The sequence below is a fragment of the Equus caballus genome, chromosome 26 (genome assembly GCF_041296265.1).
Source record: "Equus caballus isolate H_3958 breed thoroughbred chromosome 26, TB-T2T, whole genome shotgun sequence".
Classification (NCBI taxonomy): Eukaryota; Metazoa; Chordata; class Mammalia; order Perissodactyla; family Equidae; genus Equus; species Equus caballus.
This window is the reverse complement of record NC_091709.1, coordinates 47,854,752-47,874,916: the sequence shown is the minus strand read 5'-3', so window position 1 is coordinate 47,874,916 and position 20,165 is coordinate 47,854,752. Positions and strand designations below refer to the sequence as shown.

The following is a 20,165-nucleotide window of genomic DNA, read 5'->3' as shown; positions in this document are numbered from 1 at the left end:
TGTATCCTGGAACAACTCTCAGTCCTTGAGATCTGCATTCTGGAACAACTCTCGGTCCTTGAGCTCTGCATTCTGGAACAACTCTCAGTCCTTGAGATCTGCATTCTGGAACAACTCTCAGTCCTTGAGCTCTGCATTCTGGAACAACTCTCAGTCCTTGAGCTCTGCATTCTGGAACAACTCTCAGTCCTTGAGATCTGCTCTGCATTCTGGAACAACTCTCAGTCCTTGAGATCTGTATTCTGGAACAACTCTCAGTCCTTGAGATCTGTATTCTGGAACAACTCTTGATCCTTGAGATCTGTATTCTGGAACGACTCTTGGTCCTTGAGATCTGCATTCTGGAACAACTCTCAGTCCTTGAGCTCTGCATTCTGGAACAACTCTCAGTCCTTGAGCTCTGCATTCTGGAACAACTCTCAGTCCTTGAGCTCTGCATTCTGGAACAACTCTCAGTCCTTGAGATCTGCTCTGCATTCTGGAACAACTCTCAGTCCTTGAGATCTGTATTCTGGAACAACTCTCGGTCCTAGAGATCTGCATTCTGGAACTCTTGGTCCTTGAGGTCTGTATTCTGGTACAACTCTTGGTCCTTGAGGTCTGTATTCTGGAACAACTCTCAGTCCTTGAGATCTGTATTCTGGAACTCTCAGCCCTAGAGATCTGCATTCTGGAAGTCAGTCCTTGAGATCTGCATTCTGGAACAACTCTAGGTCCTGGAGATCTGCATTCTAGAATATCTCTGGGTCCTCTAGCTCTGCATTCTGGAATAATCCTTCTTTCATTTGTCCAATGACTGATTCCTTCTTAACTTCTGTCTGGTCTGCAATTCAAGCCATCCTGATTGTTCCATTTTGGCTAACTTTTCTTTCCAAAATCTCCAGTTGTTACTTTCAAAAGAACAATTTTTTTTATGAGAATTCTTCTCTTCCTCCCATTAACTTCCCTTGAGTATCTTCGTTTGTTGCATTTGGTGCTTCTTTGTCCTGCTGTGGTTCTCCTCAAATGCCTGGCAGCTCTTGGCTATGTCCACAGTTCTGCTTTGGAGAGGCTTGACTTGCTTGCCATGGATACTAGCTCTGGTGTTCAGGGGAGAAAGGTGAGCTCTTTGGATGGCACGTGCCAACACTTGTTTTCTCAAGTTGCTCCTGGCCCTTCTCTGGCATTGGTGGCTGGCTGGGACATACTGCCTGACTGCCCTGGCCCAAAGTATACCCTCACAGTGGGAGTTGGGTGCACACATCCCTGACCTTGCTGCACACACTGCTGGGGGTGGGAGGGGCTCCCTGTCCTGACCCTCTGAACAGAGGCTGCCAGTCAATCCTCTTAAACTCCTAGTGTCCACTGATTGTAGCTGAGTGTCCAAATTCTCATTCTTATTTACATTAGGACTCTCCACATGTCTTCTATGATGTTTTGATTCCATAACCATTATCCGTTTCTATCGCCTAATAATTAATCAGAACGTCTGATGCTCTGACTGCAGTTATCCTTGCTTCCTTGAACACCATGCATTTCTGTTGTTGCTGCTGTCTTAAAATTTCTGTCCTTTGGGGGATTCTGGTACAGAGTGACAGCAAATGAATGCTCTTGGGTAACCATCCTGTTCCAATCTGCAGAAGACTGATGTCTGTACTGATTAGTACTGTCTTTTTAAAAAAGAAAACCCTATTTAGGTTTTCTTTTCATAGCCAGTTGATAAACTACCCAAAGTCTAGAAACACTCTTTTTAAAGTTCCAGTTCATAAAATTAATCACAACAGCCAGAGCCTGGAGCCCTGTTCCTGGCCTCCACATGCTTTCCAGCCTGGCCCTGAGAAGGACAGCCTCACAGAGGCACAGGTCATGGGGACAATTTGCCTGAGGTCCCAGTACAGAGAGAAGAAGAGAAGCAGGATTCACACGTAAGCAACTGGAGCTACACGAGGCTGTTGCCCAAGAGTGGGCACTGTACCCAGACTGGTGACTGGGTACAAGGCGTGGCTTGGGAGCAGACGGGGCTGGAAATGAACCGCATACTTGCTTTCAGGAGCAGAACATAACCACGCAGTCACTTTGTGTTTATTTAAGACTTACCCTACAATTTCCCTGTTGTCTGTAATTACCCTGTGTCACCACATAACACTTGCCATGTAGTTAAATGGTTGGCAGTTACCATGGAAACCAAGTACTGTTTTCTAACTTGGAAAGGTAGATGTATTTTTTAAAAATTTCTTAGCTGTATTCTACTTTGATAGAGATTAATTTACAACTGCCACCAATTTGAAAAGAAAGTCAACCGTGGCTACCTGCCATTTCTGCTGTCTCAGCTCCTCCCTCCTATCTATCTCTTTCCCGGATCACACCCAAGGAGTCACCATCATCTGCTCTTTGCATTGGTGCTTGGCTTCCTTTGTCCTCATTTGCTTCCTTGTCCTTGCTTGGCAAAAGCCACAAGCCTGTTGAAAGGTAGCTAGCTCTCTGCCAAGTCCACGCCTATACCCAGACAGCTGCACCTAACTGGAGGGAAACGCAAACCACTTCCGCCCACACATACCAGGCATCACATGCACTACCCTGGTCCAGTCATGCTCCCAAACTTTCCAAAATTTCCTGCACAAATCTTAAGTTGAACCATACGAAATTATCTTTTATTATATGTCAAAAACAAGTGAATACTGGCAGTTCTTGAAGACAATGTATATTTCATACCAATTCCTCGGTCTTTCAACTTCCCTATTCCCACCCTCTGCTTCCAGGGATAGACGCCACTGTTTCAGCATACCCACTGCTGGTCCCATGGCTAGCCTGCTCCTCAGCAGAGGAGGCCCTCTATCCACCCCAGGCCCACCAGCCTTCTCCCACCTTCCCCCGTAGTTCTGCTGGCCACTTCACCAACACAGAAGCCAGCTACTGTTTCTCCCACAGTCATGGAAAACTTCGCACTGTCTCCCCTAGTGCTCCTTTCTTCTTTGCAGCAAATCTCCAAACCCTCCGTCCTTGCGGCTACGTTTGCTGTTGCTCTTCTCTCCAGTGCACACCCGATTTCGTTTCTATCCCTACCAGTCCACACAAACTGCTTATGCTGCCAATGAGCTGCAGGAATCCCAGTTCTCCCTCCCCAACGGATGGCAGGGATGGAGTCAGCACTGCTGGCAGGGTCAGACAGCTCGACCCGCAACATGCCTGTCCTCTGGCCTCTGTGTCTCCCTCCTGGGTCTCTCTGGCTCAGAATCCAGCCTGTCAGGTCGGGGCAGCCAGGCCTAGTCCTTGAGTCTCTCTTTGACACTCCCTTCATGGCGCATGTGTTTCCTACATGGAATCCATACAAGTCCACACCTCCTGCCTGTCCTCTCTCCCAGGCTCCAGTCTCATCTGTCCAGCTGTGCCCTGAACAGTTGCCTGAATGTCAAAGTGTCTCACCTTAACACAACCAAAGGCCAACTACTTCCAAATCTGCTCTCTCTCCAGCCTTCGTCATCTTGCCGGAGCTGGAGATGATGCCATCTTGTCAGCCTGAAACCTTGCAGTTGTCCCTGCCTCCCTCACGGTCACTTCTACTCTGTTAGGAATTCACTGGCTCTACCTTCTAAATATCCCAAGTCTGACCAGCTCTCACTACCTCTGCAGCATCACCTCTCCCCTGGGCTCAGGGAGAGCCTCATAATTGGTCCCTACTTCCACCCTGGGTCTCCTGAGAGTCCATTCTCTACCAGAAGTCAGAGCAATTCTGCAAGAACCCAATGCCACTCAGTTCCCACTCTCCCACTCAGAGTGAAAGCTCTTAGATGCCACAGCAAGCCAACCCCTCACCCATGCCCTCGCATCCCGCTCTAGCCACACTGGCTCCTGGCTGTTCTCCAGACATCCACACCTTAAGACCCTCACACTAGCTGTTCTCTCTGCCTGGAATGCTCTTCTCCACCCATGACCTTTACTTAAATCTCACCTTCTGAGTGAGGCCAACCCTGACAGCCGTATTGATCACCGATAACTCCCAATTGTGCACATGCATGCATGAGCATCCACACATATACACACATACATGTACACACACATACACACATGTGCACGCACACACATGTACACAGATGTGCATGCACACACCCACTCACTCTTGCTCTCCCTTTTTCTTTATCCATGGTGCTCATCACCTTTGGACTTCTTAGGTGTGCTCTACCTTTGATGGCCATCTCTGGGGACAGAGTCTGTTGGCATGGTGCTGATGGATCTGACCCAGCCCAGAACCAGGACCTGGCACAGAGCATGTGTTTGATCTGTTTAGTGAGTGAATCTGTTGAATGTGAGAGAGCAATTCAATTCTCCCAGACTCATTTCGAATTATTCCTAAAATCAGTTCTGATTCTGACACATCTCATTACCTTTACTACTTTTCTAACCTCACGAGAACCACGTATGGCCAGTGAAAGAGTTAACATTCTGTGTGGATAAAGAATAACAGTCACCATATACTCCAGATTACATTATTGAAGAAATAGGACATTCTTTCTCATTTCACTACAAATTACCCTATTAAAGGAAATGAACAGATGCCTCGCAGCCAAGCGAGGTTAATGGGAGTCCGGGTGCAATTCAGGGTTAAGAACCTCAAAAGAAGTGGTCAAGCAAAGGGAACAACCAGAAGTGAGGACCAGGTCCCAAGTTGGGTGGGAGAAGGGAGGGTCAAGATCCAGGTCAAGGTGGGTCAACCAACAGGCACTGAGGTCAGGCGCAGGCAGGGCACAGGTGGGCAAAGCAGACCAGGAAAGGCAGGGGTCACAGGTGAGTCATCATCTGGAACAGGATGGGGCCGAGCAGGCAGGTCACCAGCAGGGGTAAACGAGAGTACCTGGGAGTGTCTCCTTCTCCCGGCCTGTGGACGCCTGTCCTGCCAGCCCACCTGCTTCCCCCGAGGGTGAGGACACTGTCCATCTACCAAAAAGCAAGGGAAAAGTGTCACGTTACCTGATGAACTCAGCAAGCCCAATATTACGGCACGCCACGAAATCCCACTCAGCCCAGCCTTATCATTCTCACATTTGGAGATTCACAGAACACCTTGTATACCTAAAATTTGGTTTGCATCCATCAGTGATGATCAGACACGATTCCACAGGTCACAGTGCTGCTCCCTGATGAGACATTGTGCCCTTGTGTGCTCCTGTCCACTCCCCGTGCTGGCACCCCCGACATTTCCCCATGGATGCCCCCTACTCCTCCTTGCCTCTGCTCTGGTCTACTCAAAGACCTTCACCCTTTACTTGAAGCCAGTATGACCTAAGCTACATCTCAAAGCTTCAACTGTTTAGTGTGGCTTTTGACTTACAACTTACTGTCAGAACAGCATGCACTCTCAGTTATAGCAGAAATACCTTTTAAAAAATCTGGCAACATATTTAGAAGAATCCAAGGTGCCCAGGCATGCTGCGGACCCCAGCCAAGCACCACCGTCTACTTGAATGGACCAAAGTGACTGAGGAGGAGGCCTCGCCCTGTGGACGGCCCTAAGCCACCTGGGAGGTCTTCCCTGTGGCTCTGAGTGCAGTAACCCCAGTGCCCACCAACCTCAACCCAGACACGAAGCTGCCTGGGTCTCAGGAAGCTCCTCAATGGAATTCAGGTGGCAGGAAAACATTTCTAAAAAACAGATAAAATCTCAAGATCTAGTCATTATCCTAACCACACTTAATGAATTATGTTCCAGAAATAGGCAGTGGATTATGAAAACATGAAAATCTTTAAAAGGGGGAGAAACTAACAATTGTTAAGCACTTTATGATTTCCAAGCACTTCCGTATTTATTCTCCTACACCTCATATTTACCAGATTAGTAAGAAGGGATTATTACCACCATCTTTATAGAGGAGGAATGAGGCTCAGAGAGGGAGGCAGTTGTCAGAGTCCCAGGCTAGCAATTCTTAGTGGGAAGATCCAGGTCGGCCTGACCAAATCCTTCCCCAGGGGCTGCTGGCCTCTCTGGGACCCGTATGCTCTTGTGGAGCGGGCAGGAGGTATAATTCCTTCAGAGGGTGTGGGTAAACTTAGGACACGTTGCTATTTACAGCACTTTAATGACTGTTATTCTGTGTCCCTTCTATGTAAGAGCAGTAATGATGCCAGAACTTTTTCTGCTCTGCCGTGCTCTCCAAAGTGGTGGGTAAATTATAGTTCCTGACTTAAAGATGGTTCTACTTAACGATTTTTCGAGTTTATGATGGTGCAAGAGCAATGCACGTTCAGTAGAAACCATACTTGAAATTTTGAAATGTGACCTTTTCCAGGCTAGTGATATGTGTTATGATACTCTCTTGCGATGCTGGGCAGCAGCAAGCCGCAGCTCTCAGCCATGCAATCGCAACCAGGAGGGTAAACAACTGATACACCATTCTGTTTTTCACTTTCAGCACAGTGTTCAATATGTTACATGAGACATTTAAACACTATTATAAAATAAGCTTTGTGTTGGATGATTTCGCCCAACTGTAGGCTAATGTCAGTGTTCTGAGCACATCTAAGGCAGGCTAGGCTAAGCTGTGATGTTCAGTAGGTTAGGTGGATTAAATGCATTTTTGACTTAGAATATTTTCAACTTTATAGTGGGTTTATCAGGACATAAAACCTCATTGTAGGTTGAGGAAGATTGGTCCTTCATTTTGTGTTTCAGGTTTCTCAATTATTAAATAATATTAACATATCATGAGTTTAGAATAAACTTGGCAATACATGTAGATTCTTTTATTAATAACAATTATTATAATTTTTTATATATTTACTATATGTAATATATAAATTATAATATATATTTTTTATTAACAATAATAACTATTAAAACTCTTCTTGCTCTTAGGTAGTTTTCATAACTCTTCTAAACTATAGATGTTTAAATATAAAGAGTAAAAATGTAAAGAAACAATGAAAAATAAGGCTGTCTCCTACTATTTCTGAGCTCACAGTCACTGCTGTGTCCATCCAGAAATATTCTATGCATGTGGGAGTAAAATGCACATGCCTTGTTCTACAACTGGCATGTTATTCTTTACCATCAATACATCTTAGAATTTTTTTGAATCAGCACATTCAGAGGTACCTCACATGAGAAGTGAAATACCGGACATTTTTAATTTCAGAGAAGTAAACAAAATGTTTTCCATACAGGTCTCTGCAAATTATATCCCCATCAAATTCATGAGCGATATTTCTCCAGCCAGTACATATAAGATTAACTCTCAAACATTTTGATCTTTGACAAATGGAGAGGTGAAATATGTTACCTCATCAGTTTAATTGTTTAAGACTTTAAAACTGTAAACATCTTTAGTGAGGCTGAGCTCTTTTTTATGTTTACTGAATATCTTTACTTCCTGTGTGTGTGAAAGGCCTGCTAGTGGCCTTTGTCCATTAAGCAGAAGAATTGATGACTCACCAAGGATAGTGTGGGTATTACCATATTTACACCCTCCCCCACTACCCAGTGTGAGTCCTTATCTAGCTATTCACGGTTCTCTGACTGATAATCTCTGAATGATGTTCGTAAATCCCTATGCATTGACTGACTGGCCTGAAAGAGCATGAAGTGTACAGATTGCACCCCGGCCCTCTCTGCTCACTCACACCCTCACAGGCCTCCTCCATCACTATTATGTATACCACTGCTGCTACCTTGTGAGGTCACTGTTCTTGACACCTCCCTGTACACTGTGCATTTGGGTCCCCCACCAGTCGTTCTCTGACCTTTCACCCCCTTACTCCATTGCTTTGTCTAGAGTCTGGTTCCATCTTCATGGGGCTCTTTCAGCAAGGGCATAGGAACACCACTTTTCCCTAAGTCCTCACATGTTTAAAAATGTATTATTGAGAAAATTTTTTTTCCTAAAGATTTTGTATACTTCGTTACACTTCTGTCTAGCATGAAAATTGCTGTAGAAACATCTGAGGCCAGCCTGGTGGCTCTCCCTTACAAATTACATAGACATAAATTGAGAAAAGCACTTCACAAAAGAAGAGATCCAAATGGTCAACAAGCACATGAAAAGATACTCAATCTCATTAGTAATTAAAGATAGGAAAATTAAAACCAAAGACAGATGTAAATACACACCCCCTAGACTTCCTAAAATATAACACTCTGGCAATACCTTGCCAAGTGCTGGCAAAAACAAGGAGTAATGGGAACCCTTACACACGTTCCAGTCACTTAGGCTATTATTTTGTTCTAAAAAACCTTCTATTAGACAGGAAAAACATGTATCCACTAATTGTAATGGAAAAATTATGATGTGCTCAATCCCAACCAAAGATAACCAAACAATTTTCAGAAAAGTATATCAATTGGACAGTGAAAAAACAAAAGTAAAAAATAATTCACAAGCAAATAAGTACAGTTTGCACTTGCACAAAATAAGATAAAAGGAAGGCTAACAGTATGTGCCAGAGGAGGGGGACGGGACTTGCCAAGGGTGCTGCTTGGAGGAGAACAATGCAAGAGGTCACTCTTTGGAAAATACAATCTTATTTCTGCACCATTTCCTTCAGCAATATATAAACCTTTTTAAGGCTCATGGCTATTTTGCACTCCGAGGGCATTTACAAACAGAGTTACAGCACAGCAAGACACCACTAGGACAAAATGATGGCTAGGCATGAGGAGACTTTGCGACACACGGAAATAGACTCACAACAGAACACAACACAGTGTGACAGGAGATGCTACCTATGTGGTCTCTCACACAAGATGTACCCACGCAAACTGCTGGGTGTTCACTCAAATATTGTACACAGAGACACTTGTTCCATATTTTCTGGTGGAAAAGGTTATATCAAGAAATTGGTGAGTGTCCCTATTTTGAAACCATAATGCTACAATATCACTCCATATAGTTTATTTGTATTTGGGTAAACAGGGCATTGTACGGAGGGGGAAAAAAAGAAGTTGCTCTCTAAAATTTGGTGTAATTTTGAAGAGAAATTAAGGAGAAAAGTGGTTGCCTGAACAGTCATTACATGAGGTAAGTCTGTGTTTTGCTGGTATGAATAGAAACTATATGAGAAAAACAGAATGGCATCAGCTAGCAAAGCAGAAGACGTGCATCAGCGATGGTGCAGCAATTTCACTCAGAGATGCATGCCACAGCGAAGCATGTGCACACAGGGACCTTGAGACATGGGCCAGATGCAGACTGTGGCTCCTGTGAGAGCAATGGGCCATCTTTAATCTGGTTGCTTTTAAGATTTTCTTTGTCTCCATTTTTCCAGTCAAACCATGACATGCCTCGATTCAACTAGTTTGTTTTGCTTATTCGTTGGCTTGATTTTTTATTTATTCATTTCAGAGTAGGCTGTTTCATGAACCTAGCATGGATATCTTTCAATGCCTTGGAAAAATCCATGGCCTTTATCTCTTCAAATATTTTTCTGAATCCTCTGCCTGGGGCACTCATTGTGTTACATTAGACCTTTAGGCTCTGCCCCACGGGTCTCTTACACTCTATTGTGTATTATCCTGTTCTCTGTTCTCTTGTGCTTCAGTGTGGATACACTGCAATGAATTGCTGCCCAATTCACTACACCTGTTTTCTGTTGTGTCCAGTCTTCTGATCCAGTGAAATATTCATTCCAAATCCTATATTCTTCAATTCTAGAATGTAGATATGATTCTTTTTATAGATTACGATTTCACTTGAAACCTCCATTTTTTCATATATTTTTACATCTTTTCTCTATTTTTAAAAACATATTAATCTTAGTTATTTTACAGTTCTTATCTGGTAGTGTGATTATATAAGTCACCTGTGGGTCTATTTCTCATCCGTTTTATCTCTTATTTTTCACTCATTGGTCCTGTTTTCAGCATGCTTCAAAATTTTTCACTAGATACTGGACATTTTGGTTGAAAATAATTTAGCCCCTGGATCTTGCTCCAAAAAGGAGTGCTGCTATCTTTTTGTCAAAAAAAAAAAAAAAAAACCCCAGCTTTGAGCTATAACTGACATATAATAAAATGTACATATTTTAAGTGTACACATTGAAATGTTTTATCATACATACATGTCCATGAAACCATCACCACAATCAAGATAATGAATAGACACACCCCAAATGTTTCCTGTGGTCATCTGTCATCCCTTCCTCTCTCTCCTCTGCACCAACTCCCTGACCTCAAGCAACCACTAACTTGCTTTCTGACACTACAGAATTTGTTTTCTCTAGAAGTTTATATAAATGAAATCATACAGTACACATACTTTTTGGTCTGGCTACTTTTACTCAGCATAATTGTTTTGAGAATCCCCAGTGTCATTGTGTGTATCATATACCACAATTTGTGTACTCATTCATTTATGGATAGACATTTGGGATGTTTCCAGTATTTTAGCTATTAAAAACAAATTGCTGCAAACATTTCTGTTCAAAGCTTTGTATGGACATATGCTTTCTTTACTCTTGGGTAAACACTTAAGAGTGGGATGGCTGGTGGGTGTGTATTTAATTAGCTTTTTGGTTTAATTGCCAAAATGTTTTCCAAAGTAATCATACGTTTTTACATTCCCACAAGCAGTACGAAATGGTCTCCATCCTTGGCATGATGGGCTATACCAATTGGTATCTCACTATGAATTTAATGTGCATTTCCCTAATGAACAATGATGCTGAGTATCTATTCATGTACTCATTTGCCATCCACATATTTTCTTTGGTGAAGTGGATGTTCAAATTTTTTGGTCAGGAGCTGGTCCCATGGCTGAGCAGTTAAGTTCGCACATTCTGCTTCAGCTGCCCGGTGTTTTACCAGTTCAGATCCGGGCACGGACCTAGCACCACTCATCAGGCCATGATGAGGCAGCTCCCCACATAGCAGACCCAGAAGGACCTACAACTAGAATATACAACTATGTACTGGGGGGCTTCGGGGAGAAGAAGGAAAATAAAAAGGAAGATTGGAAACAGATGTTAGCTCAGGTGTCAATCTTTAAAAAAAATAAATAAATGAATCTTTTGGTCATTTTTAATTATGTTGCTGGTTACCTTAGCATTGCATTTTAAGAGTTCCTTATACATTCCAGACACATTAGATTTGCAAATGTTTTTCTCTCAGTCTGTGGCTTGTCTTTCCATTCTCTTAACAATGACTTTTGGAGAGTAGAAAATTTTGAAATTTTTTAATTTAATGAAGTCCAATTTATAAATTTGTTTCTTTTATGGATAATGCTTTTAATGTCATAACTAAGAAAACTTTGCCTAATGCAAAGTCACAAAGAATGTCTTATGCTTTCTTCTCAATGTTTTATGGTTTTGTGTTTTATATTTAGATTTCTGATCTACTTTAAGCTAATTTTATATATGATGGGAGATATGGATCAAAGGTCGTATTTTCTTCTTTATCTGCATCTGAATGTACAATTACTCCAGCATCATTTTTTTACAAGACTATCCCTTTTTGGCTAAATTGCCTTAGCACTGTTGTTCAAAACTAATTTTCTATATATGTGTAAGTCTATTTCTGGACTCTATTCTGATCCACAGATCTACTTGTCTGTCTTAACACCAGTATTGCACTGTCTTGATTACCACAGCTTATAATAAGTCATGAAATCAAGTAGTGTTAGCTGTCAAGTTTCTACCAAAAAAACCTTGCTAGAATTCTGATTGGGAGCCCACTGAATCCATAGACCAATTTGAGGAGAATTAACATCTTAACAATATTGAGTCTTCTGAACCATGAGCATGGTATAATCTCTCCACTTACTTACGTCTTCAATAATTCCTCCTGGCAATGTTTTGTTATTGAAAACATTTTTTTCAATTTCTAATTATTTGTTGCTAGTATAGAGAAATACAATTGATTTTTGTATCTTGCATCCTATAACCTTGCTAAACTCATTTATTCCGGCAGCCTTCTTTTGATTCTGTAGGACATTCTACATAGACAAAATGTTGACTTAGAATAAAGACAGTTTTTACTTCTTCCTTTCCAATTTCAATGCCTTTTGTTTCTTAATGAACTTGCTAGAACCTTCTGGAAAATATTTAATAGAAGAGGCAAGAGCATGTTTCCTTGCCTTATTCCTGAAGGTAGGGGGAAAGCATTCAGTCTTTCAACATTAATATGATGTTAGCTGTGGGTTTGCCATAGATGCCATTCATCTCAGAAGCTTTCATCTATTACTAGTTTCCCGAAAGGTTTTACCCAGAATGGATGCTAAAATTCGTCAAATGCTTTGGCTGCATATACTGCAATGGTATTGTTTTTTGTTTTTAGTCTGTTAATATGGTGAATTATATTGATTAATTTTAGAATGTAAAAGATACTTTGCATTCCTAGGATAAACCCCAATTACTTTTTCTATACTTTGTATTCAATTTGCTAAAACTTTGTTAAGCTTTCACGTACGTTCATGAGGAATATTTGTCTATGGTTTCCTTTTCTTCTAATGTCTTTGCCTGGTTTTATTATTAGGGTAATGCTGGACTCAGAATGACTTAAGAAGTATCCCCTCCTTTTCAATTTTCTAGAAGAGTTTATATAGAATTGGCATTATTTCTTCTTTAAATATTTGATAAAATTCACTACTAAAGCCATTTGGGCCTGGAGGCTTTTCTTGGGGAAGAGGAGGAGGAGGTTTTCAGCGCAAATTCAATTTTAAAATATATACAGGACTATTAGGGTAATCGATCTCTACTTGTGTTAGCTTTGGTACTTTCTTTCAAAAAAATGTGCACATTGCATCTAGGTTATTGAACACATTGGCATAGGGTTGACCATGACATATCCATTTTTTCCTATGTCTGGCTAGAGGTTTATCAATTTTACTGATTTTCTCCAAGAACCACCATTTGCTTTCACTGATTTTCTCTACTGTTACCTCTAGTTTATATTTCATTGAATTCTGTTTTGATTGCAACTATTTCCCTTATTCTGCTTACTTAAATTTAATCTTCTTTTTCTGTCCTTAAGGTGGAAGCCAAAGTCACTAATTTGAGACATTTCTTCTTTACTTATTGGTATTTAGTGCTATAAGTTTTCCTTTACATGTTGCTTTAGCTGCATCCCAAATATTTTGATATGTCGTGCTTTCATTTTCATTCATTTCAAAACAAATTTGCTCTGAGCCTGACTACGCTGTGTGCATGCTGTGCTAATAATGGTTGTGGTATGGCCACTCTTCCAGTGACACTTGCCCCCCCTCCCCACCTTATTTGGGACAATATGCTGCTCAGAAAGTTCTCAAAACAGACATTTACTTTTTAGCCACCCACCACATGACACTGCTAATTAAGTTACAGTCGACCAAGATCTCTAAGTCTTTATTGAATACTCACCATGTGCTTCAAATAAAATTTTAGTGAATTCACTGAACAGGTTACCTATGGGACCTTGTGTGGAATATTAGTTAGCCCATCATCATGGCCTCAAAATATATCATCTATTGGACATGAACATGGGAAAGGCTTAATGTTACAAAATCCAAAGCCTGGTTCAAGGCAACAAGAGCAGTAATGTCATGAAGAAGGGGCAATTCTGTCAATGGACAGTGATAGACCCCTAGCTGAGCAAGAGGGAAGAGCAAGCACTTTGAGCCAGGACATGAGGGCTGGTGAAGGAAGGCTGTGGCCCAAGCACACGCATTTTACTCTCCATCTCCCAAATTTCCAGTGAGTCCAGCAAAGAAATAAGGAAATAAACCACTCACAGCCACAAATGTGGCCTTTCTGCAAGCTCTCATGTGATGGCAATGGATGGCTAGGAGTCTTGAGGACCCTGTGAAGTCCTTCCAGAAAGGCAGTGTGCCATGGAGACAGAGGGCAGGGAGACACTGGTCCCAGCCAAATGGGGTGCCACATAGGAATCATAGGCCATGAAGTCTCCTCTCAACATTCTATGGGCTGCTGGTTCCCAAAGCAGTGACGTGAGACTCAGCCTAATGAACAGTCACCCAGCTCAAAGTCCAAGGACCCAGAGAGGACCCAGGCGAGAGAGAAGGGGCCTCACAGAATATGTCCACACACCTTGGGGCACAGATAATACAGGACTGTCTTCTCCTTCAGGGAGGAGCAAACAGAAAGAAACACAGAAGCCATAAAAAAAAATCCTGCCACAGAAAGAAAACACAGCAGGAGGTAGAAGAACATGTGTTCAGAAATATGTACAAAAAGAAACATGAGTGATTTTAGTCAGCAGCCTGACATGTGCTTTCAGAGATAGAAAGAAAACAAAAACTTATGAAACAAGAGATTAAAAAACTGTAGGATGGCAGTCTAAAAGGAAAGGGAAATAAGAATATCAAGAAACAAAGTTATAATAGAATTTAAAATTGCTTTAGACAAAGCAAAGTCTAGTCAAAGTGTGAAGAAAAAGGACCCTTTAGAACCTGAAGGAGAACTTTTGACCAGGCTGAAGCAGAGCCAGGCTGACATATATTCCACTTGGGTGCTAGTATTTTCTAGCATTTTAGAGAAGTTACCAGAATCATCCAAATGCCAGTTCCCTCAGTTGAAGGGAATGCAACAGCTGCCTCGGTAGGTGGGTACAAGGATTAGACTCACCAACGCAAACAGACCAGCACACCCCGGAGGACTCAGAACCAGCCCTTCACACAGCGAGCAGTGCCCTCAACAGGTCCAACCCAGCAGTTCATCACCAACACATGCACACCCACACCTCCACTGTCACCTGAACTCCAGGGATAGGTCTGGGAGGGCCAGCTCCCACCCTGAGGAATAGGTCTGACAACAATCTCTCAATGGTGGAAACACACTTCCACTTGAGTCAAATCACAGAATAATGCAGGCAAGCACTGTGGGAAAGGCACCCACCAGTCCCTGTGCCCCCAGCACCTTGTGGGCCCTGGAACTCAGCAGGGCCATAGCAAGTGAGTGACCACAAGGAGAAAGTGGGAGACAAATGACGGAGGGAGGCAGACTGTGCCTGTCAGTCACGTGGCTGGGCCTGCAGGACGTCAAGAAAAGCCTAGAACGCTGTTACTACTAACAATTCCCCTGAACTTGAGAGGCAGAGGCACTGTCTTCTGGAACAGGCTGTGCATGCTGCCTCTTGCAGATCTGTGCTCACACATAATGGGGCACTGGTGTTTGCACAATGGGGCATTGGTGTTCTGATGCCCTGGCTCAGATGGAGCGGCAGTGGTGGCCCCCTGTGGATGAGGAGGCCAAGGCATAGAGGGGCGACAGCAGACCATGTACCTGACAGCGAGAGGTGCCAGGGTGGCCCAGGTCCTTCCAGTGCACTTCTGCCTGCTCCTCGCCACCAGGCAATGCAATGAAAGTTTCCAGGAGGTAAAACTACCAGCCTCTCATGCAATGCGCCCATAAACAGGAGTGTTCTGAGCAGTCTTCAACGTTTTCTTTGCTAAACAAATTTAGGTCTCCACAAGTTATAAAGAAAAGTCGTGCTGATGTATTATACTAAATCAAGTTGAATTACCAGGAAACTATCACACAAGAATGTGATAATGATATACTGGAAAATCTGAATAAATCTCCCTTCAAATGTATCTGCTTTGCCACCCATAAAAAATCATGATTATATCCCACAGTCTGATGCTAAGTAACAAGAATTCTGCTAATGATTTTCACTGTATAATTGAAATGCCTTCAGCAATTCACTGTAAGCGAAAGCAAAGTCAAGTAACCCAATATTCTAAAAGTGAGAGTCTCCAGTGGCAGAAATCTTCATCTTGTTGAAGCGTTTTCTTTGCTGTGGAATATGAGGGTGGCTCTGAGGGGAGCGACAACGAAGGCTGGTCAAGCATCGCTCATGGCAGAGCTCGGCCTCTGCCAGGGCCATGGCAGACCACACACAGAGGGTAAGCCCATGGCCCAGGGGTCTCCCCCTTAAAGAGGTGAGAAGACAATTCCACCAGGATGAATGTCAGGGAGCAGACAGAACCTGGCACTTCTTGGCAAGCAAGGACACTGGTTGTGGGTCTGGCCAACCAGGTAGCAGCAGGGACTAAAAATGACGGCACCTTATCAAACAACTGAATGAAAATCAAAACCCAGAGAGCTCATTTCAACCCCTGAGACCCCAAGCTCTTGCTCACATTGCTCGTGCCTCAGATGGCCCTCCCCTCTGCCTGTGCCTGAAAAGACACAGACACCCCTCCTCTCTGAGCCCCTGTCAATGGCCCATCTCACTGCTCCAGCCTGCAGGGTGCCCAGCCAGGGACCGACACACATGCCAGGGCAGCTGCAGGGGCCTAGCAAAGACCTCCCAACAGGTCAACAGTGACCTGCCTCTGTCAGCAGAGGGCTGTCTTATCCTGAGCACATCCTCCAGCTCCCCACTCACTAGGCCCTTCACTTATTAAAATGGGGCTAAAAGAGTGCCACCTTGGGAACGGAAAATGGTGCAGTTGCTGTGGAAAAGTCTGGCAGTTCCTCAGTAAGTTAAACATTTAATTACCACATGACCCAGCAATTCCGCTCCTGGGGATATATCCAGAAGAAGTGGAAACAGGTGTTCAAACAAAAACTTGTACAAGGACATTCGTGGCAGCACTAGCCACAATGCCGAAAGGTAGAAGAAACCCTAATGTCCTTCAACAGGTGAATGGATAAACACATTGTGGCCTATCCACACAATCCTAAAAAGGAATGAAATTCTGATACATGCAACAATATGGGAAAGCCCCCAAAACACGCTAAGTGAAAGAAGCAAGAGCCAAAAGGCCATAGCACGTATGATTCCTTCATATGCAATGTCTAGAACAGGCAAATCTGGAGGCAGAATGCAGACTGGTAGCCAGGGGCTGGAGGCAGAGTGGGGAGTTACTGCTTAACAGGTAAAGGGTTTTATTTTGGAGTAATGAAAAGTTTTTGGAACTACATAGACATGGTAGCTGTATGACACTGCGAAATAATCAATGCCACTGTACATTTCAAAATGGTTAATTTTAGGTTATATGAATTAAGCCTTAACAAAGAAAAGGAAAAAAGTGACCACCTCAGAGTTGCTGTTAGGATCAAAAGTAAGTATATGTCAACGTGTATGTGTGTGTGGACAGATGATAGAGACGGAGGGAGGGAGGGAGGGAGATGAGTGTATATACACATGCATATATATGTCAATGTGTGTGTGTGTAGACAGATGACAGGGAGGGAGGTGAGGGTATATACATATACATACATGTCAACATGTGTGTGTGTATGTAGACAGATGACATGGAGGGACGTGAGTGTATATACATATTTTTTTTCTCTCTAAACAGTGCCTGACACATGATAGTAATACTTTTCTTGCTCTTGTGTTTGTTGTTCATGCTAATTATGTGTTGGCCTTCCCATTTGGTTTAAAAAAGCAAAAGAATCAGCACTAAATAATCCACAACTCCATGAGCCCCTGAGGCCTGCAGGGGCAAGGAGATGCTCTCAGGTTGGGCAGTACCCAGGCAACCTTCAGGCGGAAAGAAGTCAGCTGCCCCCATCACACCTTTTCAATGACAATAGCTGTTTATATCTGCTGGGACTGCACTCAGCTGCATGTTGCTCTCCCATAAATGTAGCCATTATGTACATAACACATGGTGTCTTGGTCAGCTCAGGCTGCCTTAACAAAATACCACAGACTGGGCGGCATGAACAACAGACACTTATTCCTCATGGTTCTGGAGGCTGGAAGTCCAAGATCAGGGTGCCAGCTCAGTAGATTCTCAGTAGGTGAGAGCTCCCTTCCTGGTTTGCAGACAGCCACTTTCTTGCTGTGCCCTCAAATGAGGAGAGAGAGCGCTCTGGTGTCTCTTGCTCTTCTTATAAGGCCACAGTCCTGTCGGATTAGGGATCACCCTCAGGACCTCATTTAACCTTAATTATTTCTTTAAAGGCCCTATCTCCAGATTCAGTACACGGAAGGGTAGGGCTTCAACATGTGAAACTGGGGAGACACACTTCAGTCCACAGCACATGGTTTCTGAGGAGGAGGAGAAAATTGGTTCCACAGTGAGAAGCATGAACAAATCAAGTGCATCATTAAGACTCCAGAGGGCTGCCTGCACAGCAGTGCTTCACAGGGCGCACTAGAGGTTCTTACTGCACCACCCTCCTCAGCCTCGGCTATAAAACTACAGCAGTGCCGCCTGGACCGCCGTGTCAGTGTTCTGAAGAGATGAAAACATGGGGGTGAGCCATCTTAAGGGTGCCCGTGGCATTTCCTAATTTAAAAAGCATAATAACCTACATCCAACATTATTCACCACTACTGCTAGCATGCTTACCCTTCACCCAAGTCTCCATGAGGCTTTCTGAAAGCATTCAGTTGGAACATTATTCTTCAGCACAGTTATTAGACTGAACATAATCTGAGCCTTTCTCATTCTCAGTGATATGAAGGAAAAGAATCACCAAGTCTTATTCAGAATGAATGACTAGTTTATTTTCTCTGTTAAGCATCATCCCCAGTTACTTTGGCGAAAGTCAGTGGTCCCCATGGAAGTCCCCAGAATGCAAGGCTGAAGCTGTGCCTGGGCCAGAATTGAGCAAGTCCCTCCACTGACCAGCACAGACACGGGAGCCCTGTGACAGCTCAGTAACCAAAGAGCTATGTCATGAAGCCCTCACCAGGCCCAGCAGCTCATCGGAGCCTCCAAGGTCTGATGGGCCAGGCCGCCCTCTCGCTGGGACAGCACAGCGACAGCTCTTGAGGGTTGACTTGGTTTTCACCTGAGCATTTTCCCCTACTTATTTGTGCTGTCCTCTTATTTCAAGCTGTTGTTTCTATCAACTTCAGGAACATAATTTTTCTAAAACAAAAAATCTGGTCACATTGTTCCCTGCTTTACACCAGCCAAAGGGTTGCCCTGTCCTGGGGATGCGGCTGTGGCTCTGGAAGGGTCTCCTGGCTTCTGGCTCCGCACCCCACCCCCAACGGGACCTAGCAAGCCTAGGTGGTCACCACAGTGTGCAGTTGCCTAGCCCACAAGGGCATCATCTCACACTGCTCTGTCCACCTGGAGCAGGCACCCCACCTCCCACTGCCCTCAAAGAGCCGCCACCTCCAACTCAATAGCTCCACTCTGAGGGTGGACCCAGTGCTGGGCACCCAAGGGGTGGACCCAGCGCCATGAGGCATCTCAGACCCAGGCAAACTAAGTTGAGGTCAGACTTAGCCTTAAAAATAGAGAAATAATTAAGATGGCTCCACCAAAAAGATTAGGGCTCAGGCTGTTCCCAGAAGTGACAGAGACTCTCCAAGGCAACGGCCATTCTGGATCAGGGCTGGGGGCATGTGTTAGAAGTGTGTGTGTGCGTGTGCATGTGTGTGCATGCGAGGGACACACATGGATCTCCATACACACTCCTGTCTGATTTCATATACATGATACCAAGCACACACACTTATTTCCTGTTGGCATCTGGAAACTTGTCTAAATCTCTAACGCTCATCAACTCACTAAATGCACATAAAATTTGCACATTAAATGTTTCCCTTAATTTTTCTTTAAAAAGGAATCCTACAAGATGACAAGAGGTTGCTCTGGCTGTACAAGTAGCTGCTCCCTGAATCCAAGCACCAGCCCCTGCGGGAGTCACTGTCATGTCGCCCTCTCCCAGACAAGAACACCGGGCACTGGGAGGATGCCCATGGGTCAAGGTCACCCAGGAAACACGTGGGGAAGCTGGCATTCAAACTGAGGGAATTGGCCCAAGGTTAACCACTAACTAGACAGGAACTAATAATAGCTCCATTCACCTAGTCAGCAGTGCCCTGGATATGCTCAGCATTCATCTCAACCAACAACCTGGGCGGAACACCAAGACCTAGGCCAGGCCCGTGACACAGGGCACAAAGGCGGGCGCACAGAGCACCAGAACACTTCCAGGAGGGGAGAGCCACCCCATGCGCCCCACGTGCTATGCATGGGGTGGCTCTCCTTGAAGCAAGCCAGGCCCTAAGAGGGCTCAGGAGAGACTCACATATTCTATTTGGGAGTTGTTCCTGTGATGACAGTGGCCCTGGGCCCCAAAGGGAAGGACCAGCACTGAAGGCAATTTGTGGGCCAGGTTCTGAGCCAGGCATCTGCCTGCACTGCCTGATCACTCCCCACAGCCCCAGGGGTGGGCAATAACCAACCCACTAACCGACCGGCCAACTAGTGGCTTGGAGAGACTAAGAAAGTTGTTGGCAGTCACATGTGGTTGGTGCAGGGGCCCATTCAAACCACTCCCCACTCACT

General features: G+C 44.1%; 1 protein-coding gene across 49 annotated transcripts in view; it reads right to left on the bottom strand.

Annotated features, from left to right (window-relative positions):
- PCBP3 (poly(rC) binding protein 3) overlaps positions 1-20,165 on the bottom strand; it is a 281,196-nt gene that overhangs the window by 136,813 nt on the left and 124,218 nt on the right. For 10 of the 49 annotated variants that reach the window (XR_011433039.1, XM_070252611.1, XM_070252622.1 and 7 more), the window contains one exon: positions 4,829-4,911. The exons of the other annotated variants lie outside the window; for them this stretch is intronic. The gene's annotated coding sequence lies outside the window, so the exon portion shown is untranslated. The remainder of the gene's footprint in view (positions 1-4,828; positions 4,912-20,165) is intronic. 49 annotated transcript variants of the gene reach the window in all.